The sequence below is a fragment of the Blennius ocellaris genome, assembly GCF_963422515.1.
Source record: "Blennius ocellaris genome assembly, chromosome: 21".
Taxonomy (NCBI): domain Eukaryota; kingdom Metazoa; phylum Chordata; class Actinopteri; order Blenniiformes; family Blenniidae; genus Blennius; species Blennius ocellaris.
In genome coordinates, this window is record NC_137670.1 from 15,605,783 (window position 1) to 15,623,440 (window position 17,658).

Below are 17,658 nucleotides of genomic sequence, written 5' to 3' on the forward strand. Positions count from 1 at the left end.
ACACATTTTTAAGAGACTGGTCTGGCACGAGAACAATCCCATCCACTTTCATAACATTACTTTATTTGAAAGGATGATACATGACAAAGCTGCAACGTGTTACGGTGGGTAACACTCTCGCCCGAGTCTTCCTCACGTCGCACGCCGTGAAATAACGTATTCCAGGTTAACTGGCAACTTTAAAATTTTATGACTGTGTGTGATTATCTGTATGTTGAGATCAGGTATAGAAGATGGATACATGGCAAAAGCATTCCAATGTATTTCAACAAAAAGTAATAAGAATGCAATTTAATATTTCCCCTAATTACATCCTTCGCTTTCCATTTTGTTTTTGGATGGTGTTATTTGATTTACGCTTGAGCGGCTACATTATAAAACTGCCATTGTGTCAGAAAGCTGGCTCTGGAACCAAATGCATGTGTGTGTAATAATTGCATATCTCAAGAAGGGCACACGCAGAGAAAATAGGCAACAGACGCACGTAGATACAATGCAAATAACAATCCTTATCGGAAAAACTCACATAACGTTTCCCTTTTCACACTTTTGTCTGTCATAATAAGCATAGCTCCCAGGCTCTACCTGGAGAGGAGTTCCACTTTTTTTTTTTTTCCCCTCTCTTCTACCAGTTACAAACTTTATTGCTTTATTTTGAAACTATATTAACTTTATCCCTTTTAAATAGCAGCTTGTGTACCCATAAAACGACACAGGCAAAATTCATTTACCAGTTTTAAGTGCTGGAGAGAATTCGTCTCCCGCACAAGATTGCACGCAGTGCACTTCTCTTTCAGGGAAGTCCAACGCTGTTACCTTGAGAGAAACGCCGAGACAAAATTTCACACTTTAGGAAGGAGACAATTTTCTATCAGAGATAAGCAGATAAGTGTCCTCAGCTGGAAGCTGGGAGCCCGGCTGCTTTGTTTACCTAACAAAATGGACTCACACTGAACTTCAAATGAACCAGATCTAATGCAGACACAGCCACGGCGAGCTTGGAACAGACTCTGTGGGCTGAAAAAATAATGACGTCAATCATCGAAGTTAAAGAGGTCCACTTGCAAAATATTGTGGAACAGAGACTATTCTTGCACGCTGAGACATAAAATATACTCAGCAAATGATCTCGTCAATAACACCACAAATATAACACACGGGCCGGGGAAAACTCTCCGAGAGGAACCTGCTTACATGTAACAAGGCGAGCGCAACTCTTTGTAAGCACACGCTCAATTAGAATTTGTCTTTGCAATTAACTCCTATTCTCAAGGGATGGCGTTTAGAAATCCGTGAAGGCGCCCAGGAACACACAGCAGACTGATGTGCTCACAGCATTTCCTCGTCAAACAAGATAAACTCTGATGTGACTGTGTGCGTCGATACAGGGGGTCATAAAGCCTGACGTGGTGGGTGACCTCAGCAACTGCCATCTGTCGCAGTCCATTAAAAAAAAAAAAAAAAATGAAACGGCATGTTCGCGGGCATATAACTCCCGACTGCTCAGCAAAACAAGAAGACGGCACAGACAATAACGCCGGTGCTCGCTTTTCACCCTTCGCACGTCGCCGTTTGTGCATACATATAATATAAATGGCAGATTGGCCATAAATAAAAGCCAAAGAGGAGTGTGAACACCTGCAAATCTCACTGGTCAGGAAGGCAAAGTGACCCAACGGACCCTGAAAAACCACAAGTAGCACTGACCTAATAAGCACAACTGGAGTAAACCATAAACCAGGACTCTTGACCAGACGGGCGCTTCTTTTGTAAACCGAGTTCGACAAACCAAATCCAGAGTATGGTCGCTTCTGCTTTAAGGAAACGACCATAAACCACAAACACGAGAAAGAAAAAAAGGATCTGAGACACCGGCAGTTGGTGAACAGAGGGTCCGCTTCCACCGCAGGGCGCCACACAAGTTGATCCAGTTCGTTTTATCCATTCCGCAGATTTTAATCACAACTGCCAAGTGACTGTATGAAGAGAACAGCTGGCACAAAACATCCAGGCAAAACTCGTAAAAGCTGAAAAAAACTAAACAAATCCTGCTCGTATCCATCCATCCATCCATCCATCCATCCATCTATCTTCAATGCCTTCTTGATCCAAAATAGGGTCGCAGGCAGCCGGAGCCCATCCCAGCTGACTATATGGGCAAAAAGGTATGGTGCATACATGCAGACTCTTCATCCAATCCAATTAACTTTCACGGGATGAACCCACTTAAAACAGGCTAAAACACAGATTAACGTTCGGTTGCTCCTGTGATGGTTTCTCCACGATCAAAAGCCTCCACGACTCCCTCTCTGATGCAGAATTCAAAGTCTGCAGCAACCTGGCTGCCAGCCGCAGTCTTCGCAAACTGTTTATGCACAACTTGTAACCGAAGACATGAGATGACTTAAGGCCAAATATCCACACGTGTCTCTTTTGGCATTCCTCCTTCAAAGGTCGACACGAGCCAGAAGCACGAGATGACCAGTCAAAAACTCATCAAGTGAGGAATGCACAACTGAGGTTTGACTCTGACCAAAAGAAGTTCACAGCGTCAGTCAATAGACGGCCTGAGGGGACTATTAACAACCGAAATCCACAAGAACTCAAGAGGAGGGTTTAAAGCAGCTGGTTTTAGCATTTTAAGCAGTAACATTATGCAAAATCTGACAGGAATGGCACAGCAACTCTTTCTCCTGTACTGAATTCTGAAGAGTCTGTTGTTTTGGGCAAATATAATAAGACCGTGGATCACAGCAATCTGGGAGACTTGTCAAACACTCAAAGGAAATTTGAGATTTGAAGACAAGAAATCAGTGAGATAACTGGCAGTATCCAGCAGTACTTTAGCGAGAGTGATTTCACGGATATCATACTAAATGAACAAAAGAACACCACGCAGTTGAGTTATTTTGTGAATATTAAAAGAGAATTTTTCTTCTTCTTTTTTTTTTTCTCGTACGTGAACAAATCTCAACATGCACAAGCGACATTTGGTTTTCCCATGTTGCCTCAACTGCAAGTATGGGTGTGTGAGTCAAAACAACACAGGGATTTCAATATAGATACGTCACAATGATGTCAAGTTAAGGGAGAACAACAAAAATCAATCTCTCAGTATTTAAATTGAAACTGTAAAAAAAAAAAGGGACAAACTTCCTACAAATCTGAATGCATATGGATTTTTTTTATTTTTTTAAATCTTTATTCAATTTAGTAAACTTTGGGATCTTCCCATTATCTTTGCGTTTGGTCTTATATGACCAGGAGTTCATGACTGCTAATCTGCCATCAAGTGACACCAGCTGATGATGAGTTATATGCACATTATACGCATGTAGTTACAAGTTTCCATGAGTCCTACATTGACTGAAAACCAAATGATCAAAAGTTAATGAAATGAATCATTTATTTTGTAGTGTCACTCTTTTTATTGCTTTTATTAATTTTTAAATTTTTTTAAAGAAAGAAATTGGCATCTTTTTCACATGTTTTTCGATATTTCAAGACATCTGTTGCACCGAGAATATCTTAGCAAGTAGGCAAGAATGTAAACAACAAAATATTCTTTTGCAGCCAGTCGTGGTTTTGGCCAAGAACATTGTGGCGGAGCTCAGGCACAGACTGTCATCTTTTTATGTTGTCGTTTTGCCTTCTTAAGCGCAGACTTTAAGTTGCTATCAAAAAAAAAAAAGAAAAAAGAAGAAGATTTATATAAAACACTAATTTAGATTTGTATAGCCTTTAGAAAATCATAGCAGGGGACCCTCGAATCTACGACATGCAGCCGCGGTGGGAACAGTAGGAGGCGGTCTTTGTACAACAGGAAGCAATGACCCGTGATGGTGTAGCTGCCACTCTCCGTAGGAAGTCACACATTTCTTTTCCCTCCTTAGCCTTACCTCCCAGTGATTAGAGGAACATCTGCAAACACAGACAGTCCTCTCTGCTTCCCTTTTCAAAGCAAACTCCAGGAATCATTACCCAACATGAGCTCATCATTAGCACATTCATAATTCAGTGTAATGGATTATGTAATTGCTCCATTAATCAGGGGAGCCACCCCAGCATACTTTCCTATGCATTAGTTTAATTATGGGAAATGCCTCTGTTAAAATAGATGCTCTGTTTGCAGTAGCAAGATTTTAAAAGTCTCTGTTTTGTTCTGCGGAATCTCGCCGTGTGTTTTCCGTGCGCCTGCAGACAAGCGCTTCAATAAAATATGTCATGGCGGGAGGGCACAATGAAAAAGTAGGCGAAAGGGCAAATGCCTTGAAGGCAAGCGGTTGTCGAACTCAGACATCACTTGAGTCTGGTAATTTATTGGCATTTGCAGACAAGTGACTGCGCGATGAATATTCCACTTAAATATATATGAAGCTGGAAGCATCTGAAACAGATTAAGACACGTACGCGAGAAGGTGCTTGTCATCTAATTCCAGCAGCTGGCATGACTTGTGAGGACTTAATCCAACAGTGTCATCAGCTATTTGTCAAGGAACAGAGATAGAGGGCTCCGCACTCCCTCCCTCCCTCCCTCCCTCCCTCCTTCCTTCCCTCCGACTATTGTCGGAAACTCAGTGTGAGAGTCTGCCTACAGTTTGAGTGACATTTGACTATCATCACCGAGGGACACTCAGTGTATTTTGGTCAGCTCATGCTTGTAGAAAAAAGGTCAGTGACAGGGAGAGCCGGCACTGAGCGCAGACAAGAACTAACAGCCTTTATTGGAAAAAAAAAACCCCAAAACAACCTGTTGTTACATAAGAGAAATCACTCTGGATATACAAATTGCAGCACACTTATCAGCTATTTGCCTTGTCTGCTTGCCTCCCCCAGATTGTACTTAAAACGTTTCCTTTTCTTACTTTTGCCTTGTTCCTGCACTTGGAGGGAGAGTGGGAGAGCCTGAAAATTAATATGTATTTTATACGGCTGCATACATAGTCCAGAATAAACCTCAATTCCGAATAAGCCCCCCGAGTGATTGGTCCTTCAGTCACTACCTACACAAAACAAACAACTAAATGGTTTGTGGTTACTGTCAAGATGTTGGCAATGCTTCACAAGGCTTAAAGCCTCCTGCCAATAACAGCCTGAGCCAAACACAGAGACAGAGACAACACAGAATAAAAAAAAAAAACAGCAACAAAAAATGTTTTTTCCCATTGTGAGAAATGCCCATGTAATACTCGTGGGGTGGGGGGGGGGGACTTACACATTCACCTCGCCGAAGTGACATTTAAATAAGCAGGAGCCATTTTCTTCTTCAATCTCCGCTTCCCTCCCCTTTCTCCGGTTGCCTCCGTGCCACCGTAATTTGATGCTGTCACAAACAAATCCTCCTCACAGACCTTTCCAAATGTCAGGTTCCGTCAAGCGGGATGACGGCCACGGACCCGGGCAAACTTTTGTCAGAAAAACAGACGAGTTCAAGCGCTTATGAATATTTATGGACAAATTCAAAAAACTCCGCTCTGTGCGCGGAGCGGACGGAGCTTCTGATCTCCCGCGTATTTCACTCGTTTCTTTGCTCAACTTTTCTTTCTCTGTGCCATCGCTGGGAAAAATAGTGAAGGGTTGGTCTGGTTTTCTCGGGGCAGGTAATGATCGGCTGCTTTTCCTTAACAGCATTAAAAAAAGAAAAGAAAAAACCATGTCTTATCTCCTCCAGCAGATGCTGCCTAAACATGCTCTGGCTTCAATCAAACTAGTTTTTGCCACCAGTGCTACATTCGGTTCCGAAATCAACAAGCACCATAAGCAACATGTAATAACACCTCCTTTATAGGAAACTAATCTCATGGAAACAGTTATAACAATTAAAATCAGCAGGTACGTAAATAACGGGGGGGAAGTTTGCAATTTGTTCATAAAATAAGTATGTTTGGTTTAATTAGGTTACGAAAACAGGTAAAGCCAATGACAATGGTACAAAAATGTGATATTCAAATGATTTTTTAAGTTGATTGGATATGCAAGAGGAAACTGAACACAATGGAGCTGCTGGACAATTTACATACAGCCTATAGTTTGTTCAGGGTGAAAAGCATTTAGATGAAATATAACAATTATTCACATTCTCCTCCTTCAATATCAGACAGATGCTGCACAGAAAGCTGGCCACAGGTCAGAGACAATCCAGTGACTATGCATTCAGAGTCTACATCATTTTAATAACCTCTGGCACAAAAGAAAGTTAACAAGAAACTGTTAGTGCAGTGTGCAATCTCAAGAGTCATTTTACTGCCCTGAGTGTGAGGGAATGAGACGAGGGAGAGCAAGGGAAGCTAATCAACTCTTACTCTTCAGTGGCATTTCATGAACTGTCTGCCACTAGTTCAGCGTGCACAAAGGGCACGGAGCATCAATAAGTCAACACGCCGCTACAGCAGGAGTGGATCCAGACTCCTAAGTCAGGAAAAAAAAGAGAGAGAGACAGAGAGAGAGACAGAGAGAGCGACAGAGAGAGAGAGAGATCTTATAGCAAGTATAAAATTGAATTAATTTTGCAGATGAACTGCTTGAGGGATAAAAAAAAAAAGAGTGTTGAGTTAACGTGGCAGAAAAGAAAAGAGGCCTGATGCATAACAAGCCGACTTGAACAGCTAAACTCGAAATAGCGAAAAGTATGACTTGGTGTAGATTTAGAAATGATTTGAACAACAACAACAAAAAAATCATATTTATTGCTAATCTATCACTGTGTGATTGCGTCTGTGATGTCTGCACCATTGCAATTTTCTTATTTATAATATTACCTCTAAAATATGTATTTGCTTCATGCCTGTTAAGTATTTTGTAACATTGTCAAGAAAATGACTCTATAAATAAACCGTTTTCTTTTCACATGAATTTCCCCCTGGGGTTTAAAAAGTGTTATTACATAAAGCTTCATTTAGAGTAAAGTGCATTAGACTCCAGCATAAACTTAGTAACTGTGTCCGAAATACTAAAGCACTTTTGATTTTGCAGCTACGTGTTAAAACGCTGTCACTCCGACATCCTTTTCTGCGCGTTCGGCCGACAGGAAGCCTCTTCAGTGGAGTTTCCACCGGCTCATTTGTAAAAACAAACGTTCAACCGTAGTTTTAATTAGTCCCTCATAGAGGATGGAGGAAAAGAAAAAAAAAAAGAAAAAAAATCTTCAGGCGTTTGTTATGTTTGGACTGACCGACAACAAGAACACATTGCATACCGCGGCAGTGTGTATGCCGACCTGAACAAAGCACAGCGATCACACACACCTCATAGTAAAAACAAGGGAATACGTCAACAAAGTTCAGCAATAAATCAGCAACTGTCATTTATTGCATTGTGTATAAAGTGAGAGGCAGGGAGGGAGGTGGTGGGCAGGAACAGGGAGGTGATAGAGTTTAAAGTAGAGGGGGGGGGGGGACAGACAGAAAAACATTTTCTTTTGATCCTTTTCATTTTCAAGACGTTGTACAGCCATCGTCTAATCTGCGCCATCACAGTTGCAGATAGTGTCAACATGTCCAGAAGGCCAGACTGGTTCTGCTTTTTTGTTTTTTTGGGTGTTTTTTTGTTTTTTTTCCCTCCCTCTCTTCGTTGCTTTGCATCAGGCACAGGATCTGAGGCTTTAATATGGCTGCCAGTGAGGCAACAGCCATTTAATAACAATGCAATAGTTCCTCCCAGCAGCAGTCCAGTGTCACTCATACACCCCGCTGTGTGCAGATGGTACATTGTCTGTGATTTACGAAAACATTCGCCTTTCTGAGACGTTATATTCTTCTCCCTCACCAACACAAACACTGCCCTTTCTGCCAGTAATATTTACCTCTCGCCTTCATAGAAACAACATACTTTTTGCTCGCTGGCCCATACAGTCGCATTTTGTAACAGGTCAGCTGAAGTGTCCACCTCCCCCCCCAACCCCCCAGACGTGATCTGTGAATGTGTGTGTTTATGTGTGTGTGGTTAGTGGTAAGCCCTCATCGCATGTGCCTCGCAGACTCCCGCAGTGGGGGACATCTGGAGGAGGCGTTACCGTGTACACAGAGAAAAGAGGAAGAGTTCAGGCCTGAAAATCATCCTCCAAGGACAAGACTGGCTTTCATTAGCATACAAAGGGGGTGTGGGGGGGGTGGTGGTGCGCGAATGTGGTGGAGATTTATTCAGATCAACATGGTTAATGTTGCCATAAGCCAGTCACCTTGCCAAGTTACCCGAAAACTCATTCTCGCTATCGGTGGCCCTTCCCCCGACTCTCTGCTGAGAGCAATTAAGGCACGTTTTGATGAAAATGACCGGTAATTCAGTGCAAGGAAAAGCTTCAGAACAACCATTTCGCAAGGTAGATGTTCATTATGGGCCAGCAGGGAAGAGCCTCCTCTTAATAGAGTGCCAGCCATAAACATCCCTCATCATCACCGGCCCCGCCATTTGATCTCACCTCTGGGGGTTCTGCGCTGGGCATCTTCATTCATTTCTTCTGTGTTTCACTGTCTGTTTACTCAGTAATGGACTCTGCCCAGAGAGTTGTTAAGAGGAACAAAGTGAAAGTGCCTGACGCGCTGCTGCGGCGGTGATTAACGAGTGAATTAGAAAACAACTCCAGGTCACCTTCTTTAAACATGGTGATGGATGATCTAATGTAGGGCCCCGATAGAATGTGTTATAGGTGAGCCCGAACCCGAATCCCAGGTGGAGGCGAGGCTGGCGGCGCATTTACAGTGCGCGTAAAGTTCTCCACGAGTCTGTGGTCGATGAATAACTGCGCTGTAATTAACAGCTTAAAAAAAACGTCACGGTGGGAATCTAAGCGGGCTTCCATGACAAACACCTCGCTGATGAGTGTGCACGCGACCGTGTCCACCACTGTCTGTAAAGCCTTAGTTAGCATCGTCCTAGTTCAGCTGCGTTATGTGCCATCTCTCCTGTCACAGGCAGTTTACAAGGCCGGGAACGAGGGTTGCCATCTGTCCCACCTCTACGGGGCGCACAGAGGGACATTTTGCACAGTTTTGGCATGCCTGACTTCCTCTAATGCTGCACAAATGTTTAGAGACGTTACATAAGCAATGTGATTTTCATTCGGGGATGGATTCGCATAGATGGATTCGCGCAAAGCAAAAACAAGAAAGAAAAAAAAAAAAGAGGAAAAGAGATAAGAAAGTGTGACAGAGCAGTCCTGGTCCTTTCATTCTTCCGACTAACTGAACTTTGAGGCGCACAATAGCACTACAGGGCTGTGCTGGTGTTGCTATAGGGTACATGTGAAGGGTAAAATATGAATAAGGAAGTCAAGTTTAAAAGCATTTTCAAATGTCAAGGAACCACATGGAGTGTTTTCACCTCCCTGACACGGCATTGTACGGATCAGGATATCTTTCCCCCGGTTCAGGTACTTTATCTTACATCTATATTCTAAACTAAAACGTGAGCCCAATGCAGAGCGGTACCTGTTCAGCAGGTCTGTGTGTCGTGCGGTGTTGCAGGGTGTTCTTGCAATACACTGCAATAAAAGAAAAGCCAAGAACAACTCCGATTCCTTTTTCTTTTCCAGAATATCCTCCAAACAGTAACTTCAAAACTACCCTCACATTTTAAATGCACGGGTAAGCCTTGAGCCATAGCATAGTAAACAATTGGCAAAATGTCTGTACAGCGATAGATCAAGCCCAACTCTGCCTCTGACTGCCGCTGAACCGGGAGAGAAAATAATCCGAAAACAAAAAAGCGGAGTTCACTCCGCTCGAAGGAAAGGTGATACTGAGCTCAATTAAATTTAGCTTTTACTGGATGCTGAGAAGAAAAGGAACAGCGAGTTGATGCAGAGAGCACCAAGTGTACCACGACTAAAGGAAAGACTGGTGTGCTGGGTGGGAGGACCTCTGAAGTGCTCAATGAATTTCTTTGTAGAGATTTGAAAGAGTGATGTGTTCCAACAAAAACAGGGTTGTTTTTTTTGTTGCTTTTTTTTCTAATTCAGTCTCTGTTTGTTTCATAAGTGATTTTATCCGAAAGATAAACCAGTCAAAGGAAAATAAGGTAAACCTCGGCCTATATTCAACATCGGCAATAAGGAAATAGCAGCAGAACCATTTGCTAACGTGCATACATTTACCCGACTAACGCTCAGGCCATACACAGCCTGCCGAAGCTGTCAGTGTGAGAATTTTTCCAACAGTGATAATACAGCCCACAGTGGTAAACTGGAGCACAGAAAAGTATTCGCTCTCAGCACTTGGATGTCTGAACGGGGGTAAAAAAAAAAAAAAAAAAAAAAAAAAGCACATTTACAAAGTGAAAAGCTCTTTTGAAAAAACACTGCTTTTACCAAAGTGACACAACACCATCACCTCCTAAAATACCTCTTGGCTGTTCCTGTCGGGGTTTTTTGTTTGTTTGTTTGTTTTTTTTAATTCCTATGTTTCAGAGACCACTCTCTGCATTTTCTAATCTTGGCAAGAAACAAGTTATTGTCGCCTTCTTCAGAGTTAACTTGCGACTATGTCCTCCCACAGCACATAACACCTTGTGTCATGAGAGGGGTGCTTTTGTTGCTTTTTGTTGACTAAATAATTGTCAGGGTCGAGACTCGACGGTGGCACAACGGCAAGAAACAAAACCTGGGAGGGCGACCTTTTCTCTGCATACATTACATTTTTTAACAACAACAGTAAATCAAACAACACAAACGAACAATTGTTCCCAAATTGGGAACATTTCAAATAAAAACGATCAAACTTATTTTGTTGCAATGCGACTGTCACAGCGAGGCCCTCATCCACTACCTGCGCTGACCTCAGTCACTGATTTAATCACTTCCTCATATTTCATGCAGACTGCGAATTGTTTTTCTTTCTTTCTTTCTTTTTTCTTTGATGCACATTGATCAATGTTAAATGATGCTGTATGAAAAGCGCAACTATCTACGGCGGCTCTGCAGTGCATAGAATTGGCAAACAATACGAGTTTCATTACCTGTGCTGATATACAGATACACAAGCCGAAGCTGCAGATGCTGTGTGATAAAGCGTTGCGTACATCAGGCTCCTCAGTTTGATGGGGCGGCCAGGGATGTTTGCCGCCGTTACCATGGTGGTCCTCCTCTCTCTTTTATAGCCTGCCCTACAATTAATGATGCACAGTGATTTTCCCGGAACTGCCGCCCATCTTGTGTTTGCACGTTTCTATGTATTTATACGCGGGGCTCTGTTTGTGCACGCTTGCATGTGCGAGAGGAGGCTAATTCTCTCTGCTGCGCACCAGAGGAATAACCTCTGAATTTGTATTCAGTAATGAGATGGGGTCGGGAAATGATGGTGAATTTGTAAGCATGCACCATCTCCTCTAATTCCATTTAGTAGGCCTGTAAACACTTATAAATGCAGGAGATAGTTACAGCGGCCCCCCTGCTTTCAGCTCTCATCAGGCTCGCACATCTCCAAAGAAAACCAAGGGCAGGAGAGGAGGAGATATTGCAAATCACATTATGGGACATGAAATTAATCCACCCTCCCCAAACATTTGGCCTTCACACAGTTTAACCTTGAAACTGTCTTTTTTTTTTTTTTCACTCCCTTGCACAAGGACTTCATAAAACCCCGTCTGTCACATCTAAAAGAACAAGTCTGACATTACAACAATGGCTCTGCCGAGGTAATTATTCAATAGGATCCTTCACCGTGCTGATGATACGTTGTAATTTCATTTCACTTACGTCTGTTTCATAATGTAATACACAATTGAGCAGGGGCACTTTAAGTCCCAAAAGACCACTTCCTCCTTAAGATAATAAAAGCCTTTTGTGCTTGCCTTTGAGAAATCCTTGGTGGATTATGTGAGCGCGGATTCAGGAGCACATCAATTAATATGCATTAAATGAAAGTGTATTAAGTTGTAAGAAAATAATTAATAACTCTAAATTGCTGTGCTGCTACGCCGCCGTACCTTAATGCTAACAAGACCCGTCTCTCACGCTGCCTACAGGGGCCGGAGTACAAGCGTTACTTGACCTTTTACATGGCTGAAAGACAATGCACTTCCACTTTATTACACGGCCACCTCACTCTCCCCTGGTACCAATACAGAGTGGTGGCGCGAGGTAAAAGCCCAGAGAGTGACTGTTGCGTCCAATCCAATAGCGGCGGAAACACATCCTATCTGCTCGTCGCCGGCACCTAAAGCCACAAGAGGCTCGCCTCGCCTCGCCTCAGCCAGAGCAAAATACGACTGTTTGTGTTCGGGAATACTGTGGATCTCTTATGCGAGCCCTATCGCTGGATCTTGTCCCTTTGTATAGCGCAGAGAATAGTGCTGGCAAAGGGGTTCCACTTTCCCCATTACCATGAAAAAGACATCCACAGCTCTAATTATCCTTTACCCCTGTGTAGTTCCAGAGAGCACAATTGCTGCTACTGTCAATGAAATTATAGCAATGGGGGGAGTAAGCGATGACAGCGGAAAAATCTGATAGTTTCCCTCCCTCTCTCCCAACCACACACACACACACACACACAAGCATCTCAGTCTGCAGGAATATAAAGATGCAGAATGCCTCCGGAGAAAATAGAAGAAATGGGAATGACAAGTAAACTGTTTCTTTGAGATATCTTTTCAATATACCATCGCTGAAGGTTAGAGGTGTTTTGAAGCCATGAGAGAGGAGCACCGACTGAGTAAAGGCACCTTCAGTTGCTCAGAGGAGTGGAGAGACTTGCGCTGTGAGTTATTCGCTTATAGCAAGTTAAAAAAAAAAAAAAAAAAAAGGATTACTGTCTTGATCAGTTTACAGTTCTACCTTCCATGGGTTTTTTTTTCTTTTTTTTCCCTTCTTCTTTTTTTTTTGTGTGAAAAATTACCCTGGCTTTCAGCTAAATCAATCTTGCCTTTGGTTGGAGATAATGAGCATGTTCGAGGGGCTTCAAATGAACACCGCTGCTCCCGGGCTCCTCAGCTCAACACAAGTCACATCACACAGACACTTTTGAGGAAGGCAGAAAGAGAGAAGTCTTCGCCTTCAGAGACCAATTAAAAACACATATTCAAATTGACCTAAAAGAAGCCGAGTAAGGTATTCATCTAAAGTACTGACCCCGTCTCTATAGCGGCATTTTTTCTTTTTCTCCCTTCTGGAGGTTCATCGCAATTGTTTTCAACTCTGAATGACAAAAGGAAACCCCCAAAACAAAATCCGTCTCATCTCTGCAGGATATACATCGACACTAATTTTCCCACAACATGCTCCCGTGATCTTCCAAAGGACACACAGGCAGGATTTACCAGCTCGGCAACACCGTGTGCATACAGTGGATCGTCCTTCTGAAAAGACCATAGTGAATATTAGATCATCGTAATTCACTCCGACACACCAAAAAACAAAAAAGACTTGCTATAAAATAAACAACGTTTGACGTCGTAGCGATCGGTTGAACAACGTGACGTTTAAAATGTGTCTGTCGTGTCTGTCGCCTCGTCTTTTGGCTTCAGAACTGAGTTTTACCAAGTTCAGCAGCAACGCCAGTCAGAATTCGGAGCCACAGACGTATCTGGTGGCCCAGCGGGACTCCGGAACACGCTCCTTCTCGCTTCCACTGCACTTCTGGAGACGCCGCTCTCATAAATCCCTTCTAATGGCGGCTGGCGGGGGGAAACTTTTCCTTTTTTTTTTTTTTTTTAAACACAGAACTTGTTCAGCCATAGAGCGTGGCGTCTTGGGATGATGGATGGTAATAAATATTGCACGGGGCTAACAGAGGTGCCCACAGAGACGTTCAATTGCCCCTGAGTGATAGGGGAGCTGCTCGGCAACACAGGCGAGGGTGGCAGAGGGCAGGCTCTTCACGGGGTCGACTAACTTGAATCCCCCCCCCCCCCCACCCCTCCCCACAGAGACGTTACAGTCCCCTGCTCTGAACAACAACACCAGCTCACAAAGCAGGACGGTGAATGCAAACAAAATACAGACGGTGCTCTATGTCAACTGAACAATGATGAAATAGTGGGTCAGGGGGTGGGTGGAGGGGGGGGGTAATCTGAGAATGTACCTGGCGTGTGAGTAAAGAGAAGGACCACTTCAGAGCTGCACGTGTGACAGAAGCAGTTTAATGGAGCCTTCAGCTCCGCCGCCGAGCCGACCTGCCCACCATCTTAACCGCTTCCTTGACAATGGCTGACAACGGAGCAGATGTCCGAGCGGCGCACATCTGGAGTGGCCTTATATTCCTTCAGGCACCCACCCCTCCCCTCCCCTCCCCCTTCCCCCTCCAATCTCCCTCTTCATCCAATGCATACACATGGGTTCTCATAAGACAGAGAGAGAGAGAGAGAGCGAGAGAGAGAGAAGCAGTTACACCAAGGTCACCTCCCTGTTCAGCCCGTGGGCATCGCACAAATTACATTGATTACTCTTTTTGTTCGGAAAGAGAGGCGTCTCAGGTGAGAGGCAGGAGTGACTGACAGCCGCCGCGTTTGCTTTTAATGATGAGCGATAGGAAGCGAGAACAACTGTAAGTCCTTCATTAGCCCCAACGCGTGTTCCGTTGTCGTGTTTCCAGAGTAAGCGCCGAATTGATTACTCCCAATAATATGGGATAATACTTTAGCGTGTGTAATTAACAAGTTAGCGCGAGGCAATCGGCAGCTCGTTCAAACGCCGCCTGCACCGGAAAAAAAAGTGTCTGCCAACAAGAAGCCACTCGCGTTGCACGTTCGTTTCGGTTTGCGCAGCCCGTTGTAGCACGGTCAGATCGATCGACGCCAGTAAAATGCCACAAAGTGCACATGAGTAGGAAAGAACCATTAGAAGAAAACCTAAAGTAACATCGTGAAACCTTCATGGAAGGAGCCATGAAAGTGTTGATCCACTGTGAGGGTCAAGATGTCATCTTCAGGACCAGCAGAGCAAACTGGAACACGTTGTCAAGCGGCTGAGTTCAAGAAAGCGACTCGTGTCTCAACTTTGAACCGGCGTACACACATTTCATCATTTGTGCCTGGAGATCAACTCAAGGAATAGCAACCGAGAGCTTGTTGAAATACACAGAAATGACCTACAACCAACACAAAATCCTGTGAAACCAACAATTGAGAATTTTGGGGGGGGTTGGAAAAATGGGGTCACAATCCACAAAAGGATGGGTGGGGAGGTGGGGAGGTGGGGGGCACGAGGAGTTCCACGCTCCTTTTACGCCACTGCCATTAACTTCAAACTGTAAACCGATGAGGGGTTTTTTCGGTTCGCCAGCACTTTACTTTGTCAAAACCCCAGATCTGGCAGCTCCACTCTGAAGCACACAGACCCTCTCAGGAGGGGTTCCTCAGGGCAGGATGTCATTAGCTGCAGGTGTTTGATCCACTTCCTTTATCGTCTGTATGGGGGGGGGGGGGGGTGCAAAAAGTTTAGGCAGCCCTCTGATCCTTTTTAATGGTGTGTGTGTGTGTGTGTGGCACTTCCTGTAAAGCTCCTCCATGAGGTCTTAAAAAAAATGCACACACACACACACGTGAAAGGTCAGTGACATTGTGATGCAGCCGGGGTTGGAACGACTTGTGTGTGTGATTCTGAGCACAGCAGCGCTGAAGATTACACAGGATGACGTCTTCCGCAACACTATTTCACGCACAAAAACTCAGTCATTCGGATCAAGTATGCGGTATTAGTGGATTTAAAAAGGGGAGGAGGAAAAGCGCACACACACACACACACACACACGCAACTCCACAACCATGCAAAACACACACACACACACACAGTCTCTCCTAACACACTTCCTATTTTCTTTTAACCGTCAAGGATCTCCGATGTGCGCAAAAAAAACAACAACCCCGCACTCCAGTCCCCGTGTCTTTCTGCAGGAATACTCTTCTCGTGCAGATAAACAAATAAACAAACAAATGACATGATATGATACAAGCAGCGGTTTGACAGAGCAGGTTTCTGGGGGGGGGGGGGGGGTAATGTCAGAGATAATGTCCACAGCCCAGCCGACCATTCTCCATCTCCGTGGCGCAGTAAGGTGGACACACATGGCCGGAGCTGTATGCGGACCTGAACCCCCCCCCCCCCCCCCCCCCCCCTCCGTCCTCCTCCTCCTCCTCCTCCCCTCCTAAACCAGCAACTCTCCTCTGAAAACACCTCCTCCCTCGCCGCTTCTCCCCCAAAACTGAAATAAACATCGGTGCTGGTGTTGCTCCTTCAATGCGGTCTTACCTGGATGAACGATGTCTGATCGCAAGTTGAGGAGCCGACTTTTTCCCCCCCTCTCTCTCTCTCTCTCTCTCTAAATTTTTTTTTTTTTTAATTATTATTAGTATAATTATTTTAGGCGCACGTCGGCGGCAGCATCATCCGCTCCGGGGACAAATGTTTCATGTGGAGATTTGGGAGTATTTCTGATTCCACCTTGTTAAATCCTGCGTGCGCCACCGGAGCGGCTTCTTCTTCTTCTTCTTCTTTTTTTCTTCCTCCTTCTCCTTCTTTCTTCTCCTCTTTGCGCGTGACGAGAAGAACCGAGCGAGCGCAGTGATGGAGCAAAACAAACAGTGTGCAAACGAGTCCTTGTTTATTAAAATGCGGCCGAGTAGAAACGCTGAGGCGAGTAGGTGTCTAACTGTTTCACTGCTTTATTTTTTTTCCCTGCCCCCTCCTCCCTCTCTCTCTCTCTCTCTCTCTCTCCCTCCCTCTCTCTCTCTCTCTCTCTCTCTCTCTCTCTCTCTCTCTCTCTCTCTCTCTCCCTCTCTCTCTCTCTCTGGCTGTAGTCACACTGTGTCTAACTCTTTTTTTTTTTTTTTTTTTATCAAGGCGGGGTCTTGGGTCGTTTAAACCAATGACATAAACCAAGAAGAAGAACCCCCTCCTCTTCTTCCACTACCACACACACACACACACACACACACACACACACACACACACACACACACACACACTCACACACACACACACACACACACACACACACACACACACACACACACACACACACACACACACACCTTCTGCTCACATGGTGGGCACAAATTATGTGGTAAAATGGGAAAATCTGCTTTCTCCACCAGGAATGACCACATCCGTCACCCTTAAGAGTTTTAGAATTGAAATTGAGCTCTTCTGGAGGGAGTTTTCTTCTCAGGTGCCAAGGCTCTAATAGCAATTCTCTCCTCTGCTGGCGGCACAATAAATAGTGGCTGAGTGTATTTTCATTGGCGATGCTCGAAAGGCAGTGGAAATCAGATAAAACCGTCCAGAACAAGCCAGAAATAATCACTTTTGTTGATTGTCTTCTTTTAACCTTGTAAGAAAAAGAAGAAGAAAAAAGAAAGAAAGAAAGAATTGGTATCAGTGAGTTTCGATTTGGAAATGTAATCTTTTGGTCCAGTGAACTTGAAGAAATAACACATAGTTTCACCTATCAACTGCAAACTTTTCATCCAAAAATTAGTAAATGGACTTTATTTATACTCACACAATCGTTCGTCATCCGTCCTTTATGCTCCTTCCAAATCAGGGCCGCGGTGGGGGGGCTGGATGTGATCCCATTACAGCAGTCACACACACACACACACACACACACACACACACACACACACACACACACACACACACACACACACACACACACATATTTTGGGTCTGTGGGAGGAAACCAGAATATACGCACACTTGAATGCAGAGGACATGTAAACGCTCCA

The 17,658-nt window shown here is 44.2% G+C and overlaps 1 protein-coding gene across 2 annotated transcripts in view; it reads right to left on the minus strand.

Moving 5' to 3' along the window:
• LOC308145695 (C-terminal-binding protein 2) overlaps positions 1-16,569 on the minus strand; it is a 98,261-nt gene extending 81,692 nt beyond the window's left edge. For both annotated transcript variants that reach the window (XM_080517205.1, XM_080517204.1), the window contains exon 1: positions 16,181-16,569. The gene's annotated coding sequence lies outside the window, so the exon portion shown is untranslated. The remainder of the gene's footprint in view (positions 1-16,180) is intronic.
• Positions 16,570-17,658: the final 1,089 nt, after the last annotated feature.